The 12779-nt window shown below is 41.5% G+C and overlaps 1 protein-coding gene across 4 annotated transcripts in view; it reads left to right on the top strand.

Annotated features, from left to right (window-relative positions):
• Window positions 1-12779, top strand: part of ETV6 (ETS variant 6) — a 222375-nt gene that overhangs the window by 140247 nt on the left and 69349 nt on the right. The window lies entirely within an intron of this gene.

The following is a 12779-nucleotide window of genomic DNA, read 5'->3' as shown; positions in this document are numbered from 1 at the left end:
GGTTCATTTAACACCAAGTTTAAATCCTCTGGGTTATCTATACCACAGGACGACCAATCTTGAGCCATAGCACAAAATTCTCCAGTAGGCTTTACGTTCATTTGACGTACTGTGGACCTCTGGTGAATTATTTTGTTGTTTACCAGCATTCGTGCAAAGTTAATTAATCCTAAATTATCCCTTGGGGTTGAATTTAGCTTTGAATATATCTCCAGGGTTGGGAATCATGTGGGTTCCCTTAGAAGCTCTCATAGCCCGCTCATAGTTTAAAAGTTTGGTCTTCTAATTTCTCTGGTGACCTATAGACCCATTACAACTTGCCCTGCCCTTGTTGTATAATAAAAATATTTGACCTCTTGACCTTTTTTACTATTTCTATGTGGCTAGAACAGTTGCTTGAATGATCTCTTAATTACTTCTTTGCCTCAACCCAAGTCCATTTCTGTACGAGTTTAGTAGGTACTGTTTTCCTGATTTACGGGTTAATTTAGCCTTTTTCCCCCTTAAAATATGCTAGATTTAATGGAAGCTTCTACTTTCCACCTCCCCAAACTTTTGCCACAGGCCAGTTGTTCTTTCCTGCTTTCTTTTTAGGAAATGATCATTCTATTGAACTAGACATATTTTTAGGTGGGATTTTGTGGTTATATTCTTGGTCCACCTTGCAAACTGGAGAAGCCTGAAAGAAATTCCAGTTACCCAGGAAGAAATTTGTTGGCTGATAAGAAATCTGCCTGTTAAATTCTTAGAAGACAGAGACCATTGTTCATCTTTGCATGTACAATATTTTATCATTTTTTAGCATGTAGTCCAACAGATTTTTGTTGAACGAATGAATCCTTAAAGTCAAAAGGAAACACGTTTTAGTACTTAATTCGTTTCAAGAATGTGTAAAAGTGGATTTTTTCAACTCATTGTGAAGATAAACTGTCCTCGTGAATTGACTATTGATGTTCAAAATGGTGAATTATCAATGATGAGTGATCCTGCATGTAATGTACTTACAAAGGCTAGGAAAAATATCTTTGTAAGAATGCCCTGGGATAAACTTTAAATACAGAATTGCAAAACAGTGATTTAGTTTGGGACATTCAGAAGTAGAATAGGGCCTGTTTAAATGTTTTGCAGTATGACTTACTTTTTGGTTTGATATTTGATTTTATATTATAGGATGGGATTAACTGGCATATGTTATAGAGATACTGTCATTGTAGACACTAATTAGCAACATTTCTCTACAGAAGAATAATTGCCATTTTCAATGGATTCTTTAAATAGAGCCCAGTAATGTCATAATACCTATAGACTGAACCAAGGCAGCATTATTATTATTATATGGTCTTCATGAAAATTGTAATAAAGTACTACAGGACTCTGCTCCTTATCTTTTTAGGAAATCTAGTTAATGTGTTAGAACAACCAGGGACTTTGGATTCTCAGAACTTATTTTTAGTTCTACTTTTGCTGTTTCATTTATTTTTTCTATAGATAATTTATTGGGTGACTACCGTATACTATGAAGTGCTAGGTGTATGTCAATGACTAAATAGATATGGCCCCTGCCTTTATGTTGCTTACACTGCAGTAGGAGAGATAGACATTTACCAAGGAGTTCATCAACACCGGCCACGCAGTCCATTTCCCACACAGCAGTCAGAGGAATCTGTTGTAAAATATAAGTGAAGTCGTGTCATTCCCCTGCTCCAAAACCTCCACCGGCCTCCTGTTACATTAGAAACATTCTGAGCTCTCGGTATGAGCTGCCAGGCGTTGTAGACATTGTAAACCTCTCCAACCTCGTTCTCCAACACCTTTTGTTCTGCCCGTTCCTTTTTAGCCGTGCTGGTCTTCTTGTTATTCTTAGAACACTGCAACTCTGCTCCCACCTCAGGGCCTTTGCACTTGCTGCCTTTCTTTCTGGAAAGCTGTTCCTCTGGATTTTCCCATGGCCCAGTCTCTCACCTTAAATCGGTCTCTGTTCAAATATCACCTTAGAGAAGCTTCCCTGACAGCTCTATCCAAAGCGACACCCTCTTTCATTCCCCCACCCCCTTTACCTCTTCACTGTTTTTCTTTATAGCACTTTTCACTATCTGATTTGTAATTTTTTAATTGGATGGTGACCCGTAGGTGTCTATTAAAAAAAAAAAAAAAAGGACAATCGATAGTTGTGTGTGCAGAGGTGGGGCTTGATGCCTGGTGGGTCCAATGGCAGTGGTCCAATCGGATGGGAATCTGACTGTCTCATGAGAGACTCCAAAAGTCTTTTGGGCAAGAGAGTGTGCCCCAAAGGAAATCCTCTGTGTTCTGCTTGTAAGGAATCAAGCTGGGAAGGGGCTAGAGCTTTTATCATTCATTATACAGATTTCCACTGAATTCCCCTATATCATCCCCACCCTGCTTTCTCCTGAACCTGGTGCTGTCTGACTCCACCTGATTCGAGCAAGCAGATGTCCTGTCTCCCTGGACGAGCGCCGCTAGGCTGGGGAAGCGTAGAGTACAGACATGCCATGATCCTTTTATTGTAGCCTCTTTTGCTCCTCTGGCTGCTGTCATCCTCCTGGGATGTCAGAGGGTTGCCACCCACCCCCTGGGCCCAGGGCGGCAAAGCCTCCCAGAGGAAGGGCACACTCGAGTTGCCTTCAGAAATACTTGGAACCTCTAGTTTCTGAGTTGTTTGTGTGTGTATGTGTGATTCTGTCAGGAAAACCAGTGTGTTTATTGGTGGTGTCTCCCCCTGCAGGCAGGTAAGGGTCAGCTCTGCTAAGCGGGGTACCAATTGTCCATCTGCTTTCTGTCCTCTAAAATTTTTGTGCCTCTCTCAACTGCCATTGTTTTTCTTCCATTCTCTCTCTTATGGGTTTGTACCTTTTTTTATTCATCTGCTATGATTTACCAGGCCCTTGGATGGGAACAGGGATAGATACAGATATGACTCATTTATTTAGTTACACTTGAGGCTAAGCATTGACATGGCGATACAGGATTCTTCGAAAGCATAAAGTGTGGGAACTTGGACTAATCTATGGCATACATTTAAGAGGAGACTTAAAAGCTTAGTAGGAGTTTATCGGGTAAAGAGGTAGTAGAATTATTTCTGGGAAGGGGAATAAGGTATGTGAAAGTCCTGACACTAGAAGAGGATTTGGTCTTCAAGGAATGGAAAGGCCAGCCAAATGACATTTGATGCATTTGTTTTGGAAAACCAGAGTGACACATTATAGAACTCCAAGGGATAAAAATGGTGAGGTATAGAGAAGTAAAGTCACATTAAGGATTTTGGTCTTTATCCTAAGAACAAGGAGCAGCCATGACTGTGTTTGTTACCTGTGTAACTTTGGACCTCACAAAATCTTGGTTCTTCTTTTGTAAACCAGGCACAGTAATCTCTCTACCTCATGGAGTTGTGAGCATTAAATGGCATCGTATATATACTATATTGACTTAAATTGCAATACTTGTTTGCTGAATTTGACTTTTTAGGAGAATGACAAGTTACTGTAGCCCCTCAGAACAGTATCATCAAAATGTCAAGTTGAGGAATAATCTTTGAAGTCAAGTAAGTGAAAGATATAAAGTAAGAGACAGTTGAGAGGCGTTGTTCTGGGACCCAAAAATCTCATCCAAGGGAAGTTTCTATTGTCCACACCCTGGACTAAGGTAGGACTTACAAGATGGTGTAGAGGTTAAAGGATAAGAATTTGATAGTATTCTAGCTATACTTCAGAACAAAAACTGCGTGAAGGCTAAGGAGTTTATAAGTTAGTGATTGGAACTATAGAGGAGGCAGGCACCAAAGAAAGATGAGTAGCTCTATAAGCCTATGTCTTAGGAAATGTAAGTTAATAATAAAACCGTCATCTTAAGTTTTCACGTAAAAAATTTTTTTGATAATATGCCTGGCAATACGCTCAACACTACAGATAACAAGCAATAAAATATTAAAGAGGAGACTTTTGTCCTCAAGGAACTTTTAAGCTTTAATCTATTTTTATTTGAGTTGTCATATATTTATTAGTATAAAGAATTGGCCAGAGAGTTGGACCTTCATTGCAAGAGTAAATTGGCTAGTTTCAGGCCTCTGAGATTTGCAACACACACACGTGGTGTCCATCCTGCCTGTTGCCAGCCAGCACCAAAGAAGCTGGCGGGCTGCACTCTGTGAGCTCACCCTTGGAGCCTGGGAATCAGCCTTAACTCATGACCTGACATTTCTGAATATGCTGAACATTTCTTAAAGGAAAGCAGTAACTTTTAGTAGTCACTTGATGATGTCCTAGCACCAACCAAGTCAATAAATAGAATTGTCACATTGGCAAATGTTCTTGGGTTTCTAGAATTTATTCTTTGTTCTGAATTTATTCTGGCTTTTAAAGATATGGGCAGATTCTGAAGCCAATTTCAGATTGCCAGGTAAATTTAGGCTGTAAAGTTGTCTATAAAGAGGCAGTATGGTTCACAGGTGATTGATGTAATTGATGTAATGGTATTGCTTTTCACAGCTCAGTAGAAATTGCTTGCAGTTGTAAATTGTAGTAGAAACAGGCATCTAGTTCATTTTGATCTTAGAGAATTTCAAAGAAAATAAACGCACACTAGAGAGTAGGTGGGTTTGGATAGCATATTTCAAACATCACTTTTTATTAAGCACTTGCAGAAATATGTAGTAGGAAAGAAAATTGGTAGAGTGAAGAGAAGTACAGATTCACGTGGGCTTTCAATGAACACGTGTGTGGTCAGGCTGCCTGTTAGGACACAGAGGCTCTTGGCAGGGACCTCTACCTTTGCAGGGCTCATTAGGCATGACAGGTGAGGCTCAAGGCTATTAGGTTGACAGCTGTGCCGTGAAATCTCAGACATGAATTTTTTTTCATTTCTGAGCCTGTTGAAAGATGGATGAGAGGAAAAGGATAGTCAAAATAATATGTAAAGACTAAGCAAATAACCCACTTTAGGTTTTACTCCCTGGCAGACAGGAACACATCATATTTAAAGAGGGGAGGCTTTACCTAAACTATCTATGTAAATCAGGTACCTTCCCAGTGAAATACATGCACCTGTCTAGAGATGTCTTTGTTCCTAGAGCAAAGGATGTTTGATCGGACTGGCAGATTTAAATTATTTTTTCGGAAAAAAATAATTGTAGGTGGTATCAAATCATTTTTTTACTTGCCCCAAGAACTTTTGCAAAAATAAGAGCTACTTTTTGAACTTGAGAAACCAGTTATTTGACCTACATTTTTTTGTACCTTAGCAAATTCTTCTAAAGTAATAGCAGCATATATTTTTCTCTTTGATACCCTGCAGCTCCCTTCCCCAATGATCATCATCAGTGTACCCACTCATAAATCAATGAAAGGATCATGAAAGAGAAACATAAACTTTACTTGAAAAAGAATACCTATAAAGCATTCCTAGAATTTTCAATATAAATCATTCTTCTGTTAGCAAAGTCAGTTGTTCTCGAACATTTGATAACAAGGATGGGGTACAGAGTTCACTGCAAAATCTCAGCTATGTGACAGATGCAAGGGGAATGGAATTGGGCCCTGCAAACTATTGTGCCATATGAGTAGCTCTAGCATTAACATGAATCTTATGTTTTTCCCCACAATTCCAGCCACACCACCTACACCCATCCACCACCCACTTCCCCCATAGGCTATAATAAGAAAAAAAATACAAGGTATACTAGAAAGCTACACTGACGAGGATTATAGCAGGCAGTAAAGTGCTAAGGGAAAATAACAGAGGAGAGTAGGGTACCTAGGAAAAATAGAGGAGTGTTAGAAGAGGAAGGATGTGCTGAGGGAATTCATCAATAGCTGGATGACATATTTAAAAATGATAGGAAGTAAGTGAAAGAGGGATGACGGAATGTGTGACGGTCAACAAAGAAGAAGAAAAGGAGCAGGGAAAGAACCATAGAATGAGAAGGAAAGACACAAAATGAATATAGGAAAAAAATCGAAGAGATGTGAAAGAAAAAGAAGAAAGGGAGCTGTACGAATGAAAAGAAACAAGTAAAATAGGAATTAAGCTTCCGTAGTTACCAAATAAGCATATAATCAATAATGTTCTATTCTCATGAAGAGAATGATTTGGATAATCCAAAATAATGGATCATTTCCAAACCATTAATATGTTTTGACGTAAGGTATATTTTTTATAATTACATTAAACTATATATTGGTCTTTTTGAGTGTGTTTCAAATTTTTTTTAAATAATTTTTTTTAATAAAACAGAGAAGCCACAGAAACATAGTTGATTGAGTAGAACCAGCGTTTTATCACTAATTTAGTTCCTTTCTAAATCCTTCTTTTGGCTGGGAGGGATCAAAACCTGCAGATATCTCTTCATCTATAACTAGGCCACATCCCCTGCCCACCCTCCATAAAACCCTGATTTCAGAGACTGCTTGAAAATGCAGGAGGAAATTTAGTTAAAGCCTTCTGTGAGCTGACCCTGAGCATCGGTAATGAACCTCAATCCCCTTTTCCCTTGATTACTGCTGGACAGTGGTGTTCCAGAGTGAGAATTCAGAGGAGTTGTAAGAGCTGAGATGACACCATGTCTCAAGCAGAAAATTCTTGACTATAGATAGACCCATGAAGAAAAACACTACTTCAGAAAGAGCACAGAAGACCAATAATTTAAATGCGTTCTGAAGACCTACGATGAGCTGGGCGTGGCATAGGTCTGGAGGGTGTTCTTGTGACTATCTGTGCCTTTATCAGAGCTGTGCAGCTCAGAACCAAGCATCTGTGTGCCACAATCCATACTTTCTAAACGTCACAGAGGGGAAAAGGTGTAAGTATGAGTTGATATTAAGAGAAGCCACACTAAAACTGAAATACCTGTTATATCTTGAGGTTCTAGAATTGGCAAAATCCAATATCAAACCTGTATGGCTGTCACCATTAGCAAGATCCACACATCAGATTTTCCTCTCTGTTTCTGATTAGGATTAAACTGGGAAGCTGGATTGGGTTCATCTTTAATAATAATCTATACCTTCTGGAAGATTTGGAATTATTTTTTTTCTTTACTGCTGATTTTATAGATTTATATTAAGACTCTTGAGGTTAGAAGGACATTCCAGGTCACCTAGTCTACCCTTGCTCGTGCCGGCATTCCACCTGTGACATCACTGAGTGATGACCATCCACTTTCTGCTTGGACATTTCTGTGCATGGGACCTTACTATCTCCTAGGCAATCTTGACATTTTTAAACAACACCAGTTGTCAGGAAGTTCTTTAAATTCTTAATGGCATTTAGTAAAACAAAACCTCATACCACTTCCATAGTGGGTACAACAAATAATTAGTCCTCTGAGATTTTTCTTTTCCAGCTGTGATCATTAACCAGATATTTTTTATTATAGGATCTCAACCTCAACCATGCTTTCTGTCTCTGCCTTGTGCTCTAGTGATATCTTGAATATGGGACTCATTTAGAACCAATTAAAAAATAGACATATAAAACTTGTCAATCAATAGGAAAAATTTTAAAAGGCAGTTTAGCAAAGGCTGGTGATACTTCCAAGAAGCAGTAGACTCTGCCACTGGAGTTATCTGCTTATCTGTCTGGTTTCAGAGTTTAAAGAAAAGACTTGCTGCCTTCCGGATACTTCCTGACCCTTCATTTGGTGCCTGGATTTCTACCCTTAGCAGTTAATTCCTTGAGTATGGATTTTTGTTAAAAAAAAAAAAAAAAAAAGCCCATAAACCAGGGAGATTGCTCATTAAGCTCTGGCTGGACATTTCACTTGAGCATTAATCATTTTTAGATTCCTTCCTGGAAGAATGTATTAATGGGGTGGGGGGCAACAGGGATGTGCAGGTCACTAGGGACAGGTGTCAGGGAAAGGGCAGGTAGGAGGAAAAAGAGCATAGGTAACATTCCAGCACTTTCACACATAGAACTTTTGCAGAAATCTGTGAGTTGAGATCCAGTTTTTACAGGTGGGTAAATGAAGGTAGGAGACTAAGTGTCCTGCCCGGGTCACACACTGAGCTCTCTTATTATTCCATGATGCTGTCATTGAAGGGAAAAACACAGAGAACTAGAAAGCCGAGATGGAATTTGCCTACTTCAGAATTCTACTTAAGGCTAACCTTGTCTAAAAGTATCACTTTGAAATCATGTGTATGTGGTAGTAAAAATACCCTGATGCTAACTAATGTTAAGTCTTGGCCTTATCTCTCATTTATATAACGCTATAAAATATCTGACTTGTAATGAGGTATTTGCTTATAAGGAAACTCCACTTGATCAGAATAGTTTTTCTTATTTTCTTATTTATTATGACGACTAGTTCCCCTTTTTGGAGATGTGAACTGTGTTCTCGCTCAGTGAATCTTGCACAGATCTCGCGTTATCATCAGGCGCCTGATGAAGGTCAGTTCGGAGGGCCTTTCCTCCTCTCATGCTTTGCAGCATTGTGGCTGTGCGCCGTTATGCTAGATCACAGTGAACAGACTGCCGATTTTCCGCACAGGTCCCCTCAGGGAATGATATGGGACTAATTGTCACGTATCCCCTTACATAAGTCACAGCAACTGATGCAGCAACGCCCCTTTAACTCCCCTCCTGTCACCGACACGTACTCTCTCGAATACATTTAATGCTTGTCCGGGATTATTTCATGCCTCTCACTCTGGCACTTGTAGGAAAGCACTGGGGATGCACAGCCTTTGGGTGAATTTCCCTTTTTTCCTGAAACAGGCCGCATCAAGTAGACTTTGGGAGAGGATCTTGTGGAAGGCAGGTCTGCCCTTCCCCCCCAGATCCCATCCCCCCCCCTCCCCGCACAGTGTTCTTTCACAGCAACCACAAAACCACGCTTTCTCTATTAAGTACACATTCTCGACTCTAACAAAAGGCTTCTGTGAGCCTGAAAGCAGCAGGGGAGAGTACAACGTGAGGGACGGAAGATTTAAAGGGTTTCATTTCTTCATCGCTGGGGACTGTATTGTGTTTGAATGCAGCTTGGAATCTGCTTCCCCACCACACGGGGAAATAGAAATCTGCCCTAAAGCTGCACAGGGACCCCAGTGGGTCTTTATCCTCATAGCGTAGTGATTTCCTGCCACCCGAGCCAGCGAGCAAGCGGCAGGGCTCCCCGACATGAGGAGGCCCCAGGAAGCCTGACTGGGAGCCTGTGGGTACGGGGCTCTGCGTTCGCCAGTGTGACCTGCTTCCTTTTGCTGAGCGGCCCCTCAGCTAGGCCCGCAGGCCCCAGTCAGAGCCCACGGCCATGGGTAACCTGCCCTCTCTCGGGGTGCGGAGTCTATTGTTTCAGAAGAGATACAGGAAGTCATTAATACATCCTCCCCAATTGGGAAGAATTAAATTCTAAAGAGAAAGTAATAGGTATTGAAGAGAACGTCTCCTCCCCTCACAGTTCACCCCTGAAGGCACACCATCCTGCTGCCCTGCATTTGACAGAAACCTGCTTTCCTGCCTGATCGTGCCAGGCACTGTCAGCCGTGGGCCTGGCTGTGCTGCCAAGCTCTTGCTTTTTCAGTAGCAGAGTTAATGTGGCCATGACTCAGAATTATGGGACCCCAGATGCTAAGGAAGTGAACTAACTTCTTTTGGGCTCACAGTGGACTCATAGGCAACAGAATAGGTTTCATGTTCTAATGAAACAGTGCAGAAACTCTGTCCTTGGTGGCTAAATGGTGTGTGCTGTGACCCTGACTCTCTCCCTCTCTCTATTCCCCTCCCTCCCTCTCTCCTTTATTGCCTCTTTCTTCCATCCTTCCCTCCATCCTTCTTTCCTTTTTTCTTTCTTCCTCTTTTTCTCTTCCTTTCTTTCTCTCTCCCTCCCTCTTCTCTCGCCTTTCTTATCTAAGAACCATACTCCCAGCTCCAATTCCTTTAAGCAAAGGGTCCTTCTGAACATGGCCTTGAAAAGATTTCTTCTTGTGACATGCCCCTCCAGAGTTGCTTGTCATTCCTCGGATTTAGGAAAGGCTGGAGATATCTTCCACTTCATTTAAGAAGAGCCTGTATAGTTGAGGCATAGGGCCTCGGGCACAGGATTAAGAACAACAATGATGCAAAGAAATACACCTGCAAAATAAAAATGATGAAGAACAGCTTACAACCACATAGCATTATTCTTCCAAGGAGTATAAAGCACTTCCTTGTAAATTCTGCCCTATTCTCACGGAGCATGAATTATTTCCTAGAAATGATTTAGGCTCTTTTGGAAAATGCATTGATTCTCTTAACCATCATGATCCCAGTTACAGTAAAACCCCTATTATCTGATTTTCTGTGAATTTTAAAGCTATTATTAACTGGCACATTATCTATTTCACCAGTACAATGACAGCTGATGTTTATAATGGTGACCCTGGACTTCTGTAAGATCCTGAATTACCCACTCAGGAATCAAAAAAAGATTAAATTGGATTCAATAGAGGTTTTTAATGTTGTGTCTATTTTATTATATTTAAATCCTTTTTAGAGAAGTCCAAGTGTATGTCCACCATGATTTTCCAGGGCAGTACCAATTTAAATGTTTTGTTGTTGTTGTTCTTGGCATTGTAAAACAATAATTTCAATATTTGGTTCCAAACTCAAATACAGAGATTAAATCTCAAACATGAATGGGACACAAAATTTCTTTTTTGGAGCAGATACAGCAGATATGAAATATCCTAATATGATCACCAAAGTATGGGACACATCATCACCCCAGGCACTCCCCACTGTTACTCTTTCAGATCTTAGCCCAACATTACGTAGCTTTCTGGGTCATGCCAGGGTTTGACACCATCGTTCAGAGACAGACAGTAGTTTAGCATTCACCTCACATGGCTCAGGTCGATGGCTCTCCTTCTTGAGCTCTGCCACTCTCTCTCAGGCTTTGTGAGATGTGCTTTGTATCATTTTCCTGGAAGGAAACCTTATAGAAAACTAAAGACAATGCACAATGAGGAGACTTTAACCAAGAAATTAGAATTTCGTAAGCATCTAGGAAAGGAGTTAAGACAAAATGCACCCAGGGCAAGAAATGTGAGCATGATGCCCCCTCCCCGTCTGCCTCTGCCTTACATCAAGCTCTTCTCTAGGAAGCGTGGTGCACACTGCCTTCCAGGGGAGCCATGGTCCAGAGGCGGGGACCTCAGTGCTGCTTCTGCAGGTTAAGCTCAGAAAGCCAGGAGCCGGAGCCCAACAAGAGCTAAAGAAAAAGGAAGCAGAGGACCTAAAACAACATATAAGGACATATTCCACTCTTCTATGGTCTGTCACACACTGGGCTGGAGAAGTCAAAGCTTACCAAAAATCAGATGTCTACTTATCAGTCAGTAGATGTCTACTTATCAATCAGGGTAGTGATTGCTTCATTTGATCTCGCAGCAGTGCTGTGAGGTGGGCATGATAGAAATAGTTACTCCCACATTACAGATGAGAAAACAGGCTCAAAGACAGTGAGTGCTTTGGCTAAGTCCTCTCCAAACAAGGCAGGCGACAAAACCAGGACTAAAGCACAAGGTTTCTAGTTCCTTATCCATTCATTCCCTGATGGAATGTGGTGACCCTTTAAGGTGACTGGTCCCCCATGGCCCTGTTGTAAGCAGGTAGATGAGTATGGAGAGGACCTTACAGGACACTGACCCACAAGGCCACCTTTACTTCCAGAATTCAGTTAGGGGAACCCTGGACCAAGAGCCAGAAGACCTCCATTCTAATCCCAGCCCTGCCTCAAACTAGTTGAACAATGTTGAGCAAGCCATTTAGCCTCCTTTCTTTCTGGTTGCTCAGCTGGAAATAAGAACAGTAAGGTTTGCACCACTGACCCACCTGGCTGTTGTGAAGGCCAAGTGAGATAAAGTACTTGAAAGCCCTGTGTTGCCAGATATAGGATCATGTCTCCATTTCCCGTGCTTTGGCTCAAAAGAAAAAGACATCTAGGCGACACTGCAAATAAATTAATTTGGGGGCAGAGAACACTATGTTAGGTATAGTGGAAATACCTGGAACCTGAGATCGTAGAGTTTGAAACTCAAAAAAGATGCAAAAGGAAATTCCATTGCTTTTTTGGAGGGGAGGGGCACTATTCACCACCCCTGAGGATGACATGTCCAGTCCTTCCTGGGATGGCAGAATATGAAAAGACACCACAAAGAAGGTGACCCCTGAGGAATCTTAGCATATTTTACAGCATGCATGGTTCACCAGACAGAAAACAGAAGCAGCCTATCCCAGGCAGAGGGGGCGGCCTGTGCAAAGGCTAGAGAACACAATGCCTCTGGGAATTGCAAGCATGTCCGTGTGGTTGGAGCCAGGTCAGCCAGAGGGCGACATGGCGAGTTAGGCAGGAGGCCCTGGGAAGCTTCTGAAAATGGTTAAGCAAAGCAGTTGCATAGCTTTATGTTTTAAAAAGATCACTGCCTCAAACTCGGTGCTCAGCTACCTCACCCTTTTAGTTTTTATTAGAGAGAGGAGAGGTCTCAAATTTTGAAGAGACTAGTGAGCAGGCAATCAGAAATCGTCCTGGCCTCCCTATCACCTTCCTCCTTGTGCCTGCAGTCAGCCATCTTTCTCGGTCTAAGCCAAGGGGTGGTGGGGCACACACAGCCGGGGGCTGAGTAATAAAGGGCTGGAGTTGGCTAGAGGGTCCACACTACCGTTGACAATTTGATAGCACTAAGTCACTCAAATTAAACTGTCCTTTTTTTTTTTTTTTTTTTTTTTTTCAATGTAGCAAATGGAAACTTTGACCAGCCGCCAATTTCTTTCCATCCTTCCATTGGACT

The sequence above is a fragment of the Pteropus vampyrus genome, unplaced genomic scaffold, assembly GCF_000151845.1.
Source record: "Pteropus vampyrus isolate Shadow unplaced genomic scaffold, Pvam_2.0 Scaffold283, whole genome shotgun sequence".
NCBI classification, from domain to species: domain Eukaryota; kingdom Metazoa; phylum Chordata; class Mammalia; order Chiroptera; family Pteropodidae; genus Pteropus; species Pteropus vampyrus.
Note: the sequence above shows the minus strand (reverse complement) of the source record. Positions and strands in the feature narration are given on the sequence as shown.